Raw genomic sequence first — 10983 nt, forward strand, 5'->3', positions numbered from 1 at the left:
CACCCGTTTCCTTGGGATGTCTAGTCAGGACTGATGGACCACGTGTGATTTATTCTGTCCAAATTCTGTTAAACAGTTTTTTCAGTTTACCAGAAACAGTAATATAAGTATAAATATAACACAAGGTTTTTATTATTCGGTCTATTATTGAGTAGCAATAACAAAGCAGCCATCTTACGTGACTTATTTAAACTCAGATTTAGACACAGACTGGCACACATAATGGTTAGTGTAATACGAGAGAGAGAGAGAGAGAGAGAGAGAGAGAGAGAGAGAGAGAGAGAGAGAGAGAGAGAGAGAGAGAGAGAGAGAGAGAGAGAGAGAGAGAGAGAGAGAGAGAGAGAGAGAGAGAGAGAGAGAGAGAGAGAGAGAGAGAGAAGGCAACGAGTACAAGGGGAGTCATGCTGCTAACTATCCCGGAGGCTCTCGCTGCCGTCAGAGGAAGGTCTGCGGGGAGGTTAGGGAAACGTCAAATCATCGCATTGTAATACGAATTTACCGCTGACTTTGATGGTCTAGCCGCGGCAGCCGTTGGCATGGAGTCGTGTCACGTCGACCGGGTTAAGCACATATGGAGAGGGAGGGCAGGGGGAGGGGCAGGGGGAGACGGGTCACATGATGAGCGAGGGTCGGGGTGTGGGAGATGTCTCGGGGGATTCCTCATCAGGGAGCAGTAGGGCTAATGGGCGCATTAAAATTAAATATCTCGACGGATGGCATGGCCGGGACGCATAGCTCATAGCACATAGCTCAACGCAGTCCTCATCGCAGAACATGGAAGGCGGGCGCCCGCCAGACGAACAGGCATTGTCTCTTTCCCTGCGTATCTTCTTTTTTTTAACAACGTGTTTATTTAGTTTCCCCCTCATTTCCAAGCTGGCTTCATTCAAACCTGCCCCGCGCGCCAGATAAGTCCTTCTCAAGCTGCAGCCGGTACTGTATTGCTTGGCAGACGGCTAATACTGTCTCTGCCAGCTCCATGAAATGATGGGTCAGCCCTGCTTAGTGTCAGGGCGGGCTGATGTTGTGGCCCCATTGGACGCGGTCGATGCCACATCATAAAGCCGCGCCGCTATAACAGAGCGGTCTGCGTAATCCGGCCCAGGGCGAAGTTCACGCACCAGGTTAGAGCAGGAGAGCGGTGTTCACCACCTTGACCCTGCGCTGGGCTGTGCAGCGGGCAGATTACCTTGCAGAGCCGCTCCTCCGGGCCCGTCTTGTGGTGTCCCTCAGCGCCCGCAGCCTCCGGAGGGGCCCCTCTCTTACGTAAGGCCCCCGGCGGCCAGCTGCTGTTGTTTGGGGTTGTAAATCGCTCAGTGGGGGGGTTTGCTTTCCCGATTGGATTACTGCACTCCCAAACAAAACTGTTATCTAATCAAATGATAGGGATGCAGCGATTTATCGGCTGTACATCGGTATTAGCCGACATTCGGCTTGTACCCTGCCAATGGCTGTTTTCGGCCAATAGAAGTTGCCGATGCTTATCTGTTGTGTCACCTACATTTTTCAACTTTCACAACATTTTAGTTTGTAATGGGGAAAATGGGTCACATCAAATGTTTTTTCATACATTAGTATGATTGAATAATTCTCATTGAAAGAGAGTGTGATGAAAGGCTGAAGACTTTAACTGTTTTCATATTGCAGATTTCTTTGTCTCCGTGGCACAAAAATGGGAATAAATAAAGACAGAAATAAAATAAACATACAAAAAAAAACATTCCTCTCAGCATCGGCTATCAGCAATTCTTTTTCTTTTAATATTGTTACCGCATGGGCCAAGAAATTCACAATTGGTGCATCCCTTGTAATTGGTTAGCTTAACTGGATTTGTTTAGCTCAATTTCATTTGTGAAAACGAGATAAAAACAGGCAGCACCAGAACAGAGATAGATGTTCCAGATATTACCTTTGATCAACAGTGACACAGCAGGGGGAGAAAACAATAATAAAAGGACGGCTTCAAATAAAGAAAACGTATACTCCTCGACAGCCATGAAAAAAATACAACGGAAACCACAAATAAATTGTAAAATAAATCGGATACTCGAGGGAGGGGAGAATTCCTTGAGTCTCAGGCTCTCAAGTCTAGCCACGGAAGTGAACCCCAAAGCCCTCGTCACCGCAAGAGAAGAATAGTGCGAGGACCCTCGGTGCTGGCCTGCGAGGTGCATCCCCTAACAAGCTGACTGTTCAAAGGCTTTTTAGTGCTCTGGAGAACATGAAAGGCATGTTTAAAAATTTAAAAGCCCGATCTGTTCCAGTGCTATGGAGCGGCAGAGAGAAGCAGATTTTTATGTCGCCATAATTCCCTAGTTGCTTCCTTTGTAAATTAATTAAGATGTTTATGACAGCTGCTTGCACCTAATGGAATGCTTATAGACTATGCTATTAATTATTACTGCTGGCCATGGCAGCTCGTCATGTGAATGCATGGCTGTGAATGTATGGCTGCGGCTACAGCAATGGCGGCCAGGGGGTTTTAACCCCGTGCCCTCGGTGCCCTGTGGGAATGCCTTTAATGCATTCACAGAGGCGGCTCCGTCTATACAGCATGTGTCTGCAGCGCTTCGGTCCCAGAATCCTCTCTGTTCTGCAAGTCTGCCTTTGCATAGGATATTGTTGACCCAGGCGCGGTCCTTTAGAAGTCATATTATAGTGTGTATCCAGCAAGCCTCAGAGCATCGGTGAGCACCGCTGGGGACAGGATGCTGTCTGATTTAAGATCGTGAGGGCTGAAGCTGATTGGCTCCTGTCCGCCCCGTGTACCTCAGTGCTTCAGACAGTCCTGTCAGTCTGATGTATGGTCGCATCTCTTTTTTCCCCAGACAGGACGTCCAGTTTAGAAGCAACTGGCGGGTTGGCATCATTTGGAGTCCATTTTGTTGACTTATGAATGGCAGCGGGTTTGAGCCGCGACAGAACAAGGGGTCAATCAGGCTGGTGACCGGGCAGCATTTAGTGACGGCAATCAACGGCAATTTGTAGAATCCCAAATGTAATAGAATCCAATTTGCTGTACACCTACGTTTCTCTCTCTGCTTCCTTCCCTCCATGTAGTGGGTCAGTTCCGATGTGACGGGTCGCGTGGGTTTATGTTTTTATCCGACTGCATCGCTCCACAACACTTAAGCTCAGTAACATCCTCTTTTTTTGGAAGTCGCTAATTTCAATTATGTTTTGTGTAGCGTTGCATGGAAGTCATCTAGCGGTTACTTACCGTCTACTGTGCCTGGAACGTTTCCTCGTAGCCAACTCTGTGCTATCTCTATGGGAAATGTTCCCACCGGCATGGTACCGCCGTTGGGAACCTGTCTGCCTGAACTGAGCGCCACACCGTGTGTTTTATGTCCCGTCTTGTCGGCAGCACAAATCACACAAAATGCCCCAAAAAACTCCTTACCTTTCTGGAGGGGGAAAGATTCACTCCCAAACGGCTAGAGTTTAAATCTGAAAATAGCTATGTTGGTTCTGTATTTTGGGGCTTTTCATTTTTCACCCAACTGTAATTGAGTCGAGAAAATGCAAATTCATGTTGGCCTTCAACTGTTATTTTTGCGGGTTGTTTTTCTCCTGTCATTGAACCGACGTCGGGCCCGATGATCTTATCCTGTTGAATGTTGCAAGGCCGTGATAATGTGAACTGTAGCTGGCTTTGTGAACACAAAATGGGAAGCAAATTGTGGCTTGTTCCACACTCCATTGTTGGAGTGGCTTTCTGAGCGCATATTTCAGCCACTCATGCTCTGGATAAACACATGCTTTGACCTATCCAAACCCTCGGTTTATTTAAGTTTATTTGAGAGTATAATGCATCATAAGAACAATGACATCAGAGGCATCAAGGGGCTGTGTACGAGGTGGTATGTGTTTTATTTAAGCACTCTCAAATCAAGAATATAATTGAATCAGTAAGGAACAAATTCTGAAGTTGATCTTAAATCAGGAGATTGTCGAGGTTTTGCAGCAATGATGGATCATTAAAACTAATTTCTTTGACGGCCTCAGGTCAGCCCGAGCACCCGTCCTGTCACGACCCCAGCATCGAGGGTCCCAGGGGGGAAACCAGACCAATAAATAAAGCGGCGCGGCTCAATCTGTTGATAACACCGTTGCAATTGCAGGTTTTTGTTTCTCACTGTTTCGTACCGGTCACGCAAAAATGCACTTCTTTCTTTGTTGGGAAACGAACTTGTGGACATTATCTCCCAATTACATTTACATAGCGGTGATCAAGGGAGAGGGGTGAATCTAATGTCCATAAATCTGAAGCAGCCTCCACGCGCACCTTGAGAGCCCCTGTGTAGTGTATGTACCCAGCCTTTCATCTAATGCGCTCCGCCTCGTATCTATAGTCCTCTGTTGTGTTTGGCTTTGAAACACAGAGGGGGGGGGGTGAACTGTGTTCTATTAATCATAGTCCAGCTCCTCGGCTGTCCCGACATAACGCATGTGCGGGCGTACACGTGTGTGTGTGTGTGTGTGTGTGCGTGTGATACAAGGTATTTGAGCTTCAAGTGACTCTGGTTGCCTTAAACATAAGAGAGCGACTCCACTGATGAACCACCGTGTTAATGGAGGGCTAACTTTGATCTACGCCGAGCTATGGTGGGATAACAGAACTCACAGGTTTTAATTATGAAACCCATGAAATATAGATGCTGCACTAAGTGCGGGCCAGGACTGCGGTGAGCAGCAGAGGAAGCAGCCGCAGCAGCAGTAGAAATCCTGCCTGTTTGCCTTTCCTTCCATTTCCTGCCTCTGGATCTCAAAATGAAAGCACGCTCTCTCTCTCTCTCTCTCTCTCTCTCTCTCTCTCTCTCTCTCTCTCTCTCTCTCTCTCTCTCTCTCTCTCTCTCCCTCTTCCTCTCTCTCTCTGTTTTGTTTTTGTGTGTAACTAAAAAGCTAAAAAGCGAAGAGACAAGTCCATGATATTAATTAGTGGATTGACATACATGTAATTCATCTCGGAGGAAGTTTTCATTACATGGGACGCTTCAGAGGGGCAGTTTGCCTTATTGGCAAGTGCTAAGACCAGACCTAATGGGGCCCCGGCTCCCTCCCGTCTGAGCAATTACAGCCCGGCGCTTATCAGCAGAGCCACAAGTCCACTGCGGTGGGACCGAGGCTTCCCACATACACACACGTGGCGAGATCCCTCCCCGCAGTCCTCTGTTCATTATTAGACAAGTGGTCGACGGCACTGCATTGGATTAGAATTGAGACTGAATGATAGATGGTAATGAAAGGGTTTCAATATAGTTTTGAGTCAGCTGCTTTTATACGGCTGACATTAGTGCCTGTCGTCGAAGCTGTAATCCTGTGCCCCCCTCGGTGATTACACAGGCAGGTCTTGTGAGGACAAGCTATTGACAAAACCTTGATCTTGGACACACTTGAACCCCCCCCCCCAGCCCCACTTTGATGATATAATATGCATGTGTGGCTTATTAGAAAGGAGCATATTTGAGATGAGCTCTTTAGTCAGGTGTGTGTATTCGTTGTCAAAAGGTCTGGTACAACGCCTGAGCAGTTAAGCGCTTTTGTAGACGGTGGGTGTTTTTACTGGTGGAAAAACAGCGCGGCAGAATTTACAAAAGCATTGATTTCTGCTGTTCAGCCCACATCCGTAGCCGCCTTTATTTAACTGCAATATGAAGCTTCTCCTGAATATTTTACGGCCTTATGAATAGGTGAGTGCCAGGGGGCACATCTCTATCGTCCAATTGTAAGACTCACACAAGCCATTAGTGTAAAACGTGCATTACGCCGCTGCATGCCCTGGGAGCTGGAGGTAATTGTATTTCCCTTTGGATTAGAACGTGTGCGCGGATAAGGTAATTTATCGTTGTGTGAATGAATAGAAACTGTTGTCTGAGGGGAGTGCCATTGTTTTCTGCGGGCGGATTTTACACCAGAGAGTCTCACACTTAGGCCCGCTTGCTTCACTTACTCGCTACATTGTCTTCGGAGGAACAATGTGTGTTTGAGCCGTTCCTACCTCAACCCCGGGTGATCGTACATTAAATCGTGAACAGCGCCAGCCCTCGGGTCGAACAATACGACTTTATAACGGGTTAGCCAGGGTGGTCCGTGGTGGAACCTTCTCGGTGCCTGTGCTATTTATGCTGATGCTGAAAGGTTGGTATATTAACACGGGGCTGGATGGGAGGGTGCTCTGCTCAGCGAGAACACACCAGCCCTCTGGCCCCCCTGGCCTCATGTTGACCGGCACCCTCATGTTGGTCCCCCCCCCCCCCACCAGACACTGCTCCAAAAGAGTGTGATAGTACGGTAGGCCCAAAAGAGTGTGATAGTACTGTAGCGCTACAACCAGGAACAGAGGAAGGAACAGGAAGGAAACCCCAGAGTTTGGCTTTTCACCCGCAGCACTACGGCAGAATCACACACACGCATGCACACACGTACACGCACATGCACACACAAAAACAGGCGTGCACACACACAAACAGGCGCCCACACACACACATAAACAGGCGCACACACACACAAATAGGCATACACAAACACACGCATGCACACACGCACACACACACACACACACACACACACACACACACACACACACACACACACACACACACACACAGATCTGAGGGAAACATTCGGAGTGTGTCATCCTCAGTGGTATTATTCAGATTATCTTTGTTATTTTTCCTCCTCTATTTTTTGCCCGATGCTAAATATTCTTCTTGCCCTGGAAATGACTCGACATTAATCATTCAATAATGTGCACATTGAACACGGCGCTCTCGTTCAAACCCCCTGTTGTAAAGCTAGTTACATTAGGGTTAATATGAGGACGGGTATCCACGCGCTGTGAACCAAGGTCTCTTAAGCGCCGCGTTAGATGTTCTGCAACGCCATCATTTTACTCTCCAGTCGGCCGGGTGCTTGTCATTGGTCGCCTCCGCCATCAGATAGCGGGAGGAACCTGCGCCGGTGTTGTCTCTCACCAAACAACAATGGCTCTTATCTGGCGCCGGTGCCGCCGCCGGTGCTGGTAGCCGCCGCGCTCCCTGCGGTACAATTAAAATTCCGTCAGAGTCTTCAATCTGCCTGGCAGCCATGCCTGCTGTTTCCCCCGGTCCTCCCGGACCCGCGTCAAGTGCAGCGCCGCCATGTATAATTCACGAGCCACCGAGCAGCGCAGAGGAGACTCACCTGGAGACTCTGCCGAGCCCGGCAAAGCAGAACCGCACAAAACACGGTCGCGGGGCGGCTGCGGAGCGGGGGGTAGTGGGGGTAGTGGGGTGTGGGGGCGGGGGGGGGGGCCGGGGACATGCCAGACATGCGGTAGACGCGAGCGGATGACACGGCACCCCGGTAGACCAGGGGGCCCCCTTGTAGTGATCAAAGGGTCACGCGGATCCGCACTCCTGCTCCGCTCCGACTGGAATATTTGAATGTTGTACGTCTATATTTCTTATCTTCTCTTTTATTTTTTTTTACGGTTCGTACTTTTGGGTCTTCCCGTCTCTCTCCCGGTCCCCTTCCCCTTCTCTCCCAAAGACGACTGCGCTCTGTCCTCTAAAACTAATTTGGATGTATATCTTTTCTATTTGTAGATATATTCCGTAGCGATGCATTTGGCTAACCTGTGGAGTCGCAGAGTGGTTGCTTTTAGTTAAAACCAATTAGAAATGACCAGAAATAACAGCGCCTGGAGACAGAGAAGTCATTTTTCTCTTCAACCTCCCTGAGGAGTTGGCCTCTCCATGGATTAAGTGTTTTAGTATATTAGAGGGCAGCTGATTAGAATCATTGCACTTTTTTTAATCATTCAATTTTTGGATGTATGGTTTATATTATATCCGCCGTGTCTAAGTGTGTCACTGGAAACATGAGGACTGTTCAGATGACTTTGTGTTGGGAACTTTGCCGTCACGGAGACTGACAAAGTTTTTATACATTCAAAGAAAGTTAACGCCGCATGCATGTCTTTTTCCATCTCTTCATTTTCGCGATACGTTCTCATTGCAATTCGGCATGCGTCGTTTTTCATCCAAAGTCTTGTACCCCTGTTGAAAAAATGTACGCACACCCAGAGACGGGTGGCCACCTTTAGCGTGCTAAAGCTACTATGTATGACAAAGACGCATGAACACCACCTGCTGAAGAAAGGAACAACACCTTGATGTAGCATCGGCCCCTACCCAGATGACCGGCGCAGTTTTGCTCGCCCCAAGTGGACAACCCATTAAAGTGAAACAGGTTACAGCGTTAACCGCAATCACGTGGACCCAGTCTTAATCAGTGCTTTACAACCGTTTGAGTCGACTTTTATCTCAGTTGAATGGCCTTGGTGATCCTAAAAGCTGCGTCCTTCCCCCTGCCATGTTCTGAGGCCTGCGGTAACGACCCCTAACTCCAGGTGCTGCTGAACCGGCTCCTCCGCCACCCCTCTGCGGGTGTCTGTGTGTTGCTGAGAGTGTGTCGTTGAGAGTGTGTTGTGTGGAGCGTGCCCCCCCCCCCCCCCCCTCCCTCTCGGTCGCGCCCACGATGTCCTTGTGCCCGGGCGGCGTGCAGCGTCCGGGAGCGCTGGGCGGGACGCGGCGGCGGCGGGACGCGGGGCGCTCCCTGTCTCCACAGACTGAGCAGTGAATGAGGATAAGTGAGCAGCGCCAGTCAATGAATCAAGCGGCAGGAAGGGAGCAGCCAGGGGGTGGAGGGAGCGCGGCAACGCGTCCCCACGGGAGAGGCCTCGCATTAGGAACTTCCTCGTCTGTGTGTTTCTGGCACAGGTTAAATGGATCGCTCCCATTAGTGCGCTGAGAGGACAGCTCCATTATATGAAGGAGACTGTAACTTTGAATGTCACCCGGCGCAACGGACCCGGGAGCCGCGGCTCGTCTCCCGGCGCGGGCGCCGCTGACAATAACCATCCATGATAATCATTCCCTGTCAGGCTCCGAGGAACCCGGACTTATGACGCCCGGCCCGCCGCGCCGCGCCTCAGACTTCATTACGCCGCTGTCACTTCCCGTGCCGCTGATGTCCGCCGCCGCCGCTGCCATCGCCGAGCTCCATGGCAGCCCCCCCCCCCTCAACTCAACCCCCCTCCCCGACCCTCCGATCTGCTGTCTAAGTGCCATGTTTACAGGACCAAGTGCCACACCCGCCGCCCCCTCCCACCGGCCTGGCCTGACGGGGGCGTTGGGGGGCAGACCCCCTCCCGCCAGCGGCGCAGGGTCTCGGCGTGTTGTTCCCGGTCGCCTGGCCAGCCCCCCGTCCCCGGAGAGGTCTGGCCGACCCTGCGCCGGCCTTGTTTACCTTTGTGAGGGTATGGTCTGATCAAAGACCCCCACCGTGACCGCCTCTCCCCACCTTCACACTGTGGCAAATTGTAAATACCAAAAACGTAAAATGGATGGACCTCCATTTTAGTTATTTTGCATTAACCATTTGCAATTTTCATATTTTCTGCAAAAATAGGTTTTACGTTACACTAACCATTTTATATTTGACGTAAATTGTATTGCCATTCCGTTGACTTAATGTCATTCCCGTTCTTTACTGTATCCACATTTCTGGGACTAATAATAAATCCTGATTGTATCTTATGGTGCAAACAGCCAGCATTGGCCGACATGCACACAAAGGGCTGTGCTGAAGACTTCCTAGACCTAGAGCATCCTCAAGCGTGTTTCACTAGGGGGCGTGTTCGCCAGCCAAGGAGAACTTCACCTCCACGGCGACCTTTGAACCTGCCACCCAGCCGAGTAGACATGAGCTGGCAGGCGTTGGCAAAGTCAGCGCCCGCAGCCGTGTCCTCCCTGGCCCGCGCCTGACTCACTCGCTGGCTCCATGGCCCTCTCTCCTTGCCACCTCCAATCAGAGGAGCCTGAATGACAAATAGAGGTGGAAAGGGCTTTTCCTTTAAACTCCTTGTGACAGCCTTGCATACATTAAATGTGTGTGTTTGTACGTGCAATTTAACACCAGCTATGATCCAAGCGTGGGCATCCAAGGATTCATTTCAATAAAATGCGTGAGCGCCTGGTATTACAACATCCTTTTTTCCTAAAGCACTGACACCACCATCCACCCAATCGTCATCTGAATTTGTATTTTTAACGTTCAGTTCCATCCCAGATTGCTCACACCTTGGTGCATGTTATCCCTCTCACGGTCTTCATTCACGTTGAGCATGTTGTGTTAAAGAGGCAAAGAACCATCTTATTGGTCCCCCCCCCCCCCCTCCTCCCTTGTTTGTCATTAACTCGTTTTCCGCTCACTTGTCCGTGCGAGCTGGGAGTTAAGAGAGGAGCGTCTCGGGCGCCGTTCTCCCGTCTCCTCCTCACAGAGAGCCACTGAATCATGTCAGCAGCACTCCGTCCCACGAGTTTCGAGCGGCAGCCACAGAAAGGGGGAAAAAACTCAAAACAAAGAAAGAGAGAGAATCAGCCAATCGCTTCCGCATGACAAGCGGGATCTATTAGTGTGCTCTCGGCCCGCAAAGCATGCGCATCCAGGGGGCCGCCGGGGGACCGCGGCTGGCTGGGCGCTCGTCCGCACCGGGCTCTGGGGCCATTAGACTAATGTTGCAGACAGCAGCAGCAGCCACGCTCAGAGCCAGGGCTGCGGTCTGAAGTGGCCGGGGCGCAATGTAGGAGGTTGCACCTGAGGGTGTGCGTGTGCGTGTAAGTGTGTGTTTGTGTCAATGTGTGTGTATGCAAGTGTGTGTGTGTGTGTGTGTGTGTGTGTGTGTGTGTGTGTGTGTGTGTGTGTGTGTGTGTGTGTGTGTGTGTGTGTGTGTGTGTGTGTGTGTGTGTTTGTGTGTGTGCGGGTTCATGTGTGTGTGTCTGCATGCAAGTGTGTGTGTGTGTGTCTGTGTGTCTGCGTGCGGGTTCATGTGTGTCTATATGCATGCAAGGGGGTGACTGAGGGGGGGGAGAGAATGGGGTGGGTGTAGCTTAACCTCAACCTGAGCATGGGGTCTGACTCACTGAGGTCAAAGCT

At 50.3% G+C, this 10983-nt stretch overlaps 1 protein-coding gene across 1 annotated transcript in view; it reads left to right on the top strand.

Annotated features, from left to right (window-relative positions):
- roraa (RAR-related orphan receptor A, paralog a) overlaps positions 1-10983 on the top strand; it is a 186711-nt gene that overhangs the window by 116549 nt on the left and 59179 nt on the right. The window lies entirely within an intron of this gene.

Source organism: Gadus chalcogrammus, chromosome 9 (genome assembly GCF_026213295.1).
Source record: "Gadus chalcogrammus isolate NIFS_2021 chromosome 9, NIFS_Gcha_1.0, whole genome shotgun sequence".
Classification (NCBI taxonomy): Eukaryota; Metazoa; Chordata; class Actinopteri; order Gadiformes; family Gadidae; genus Gadus; species Gadus chalcogrammus.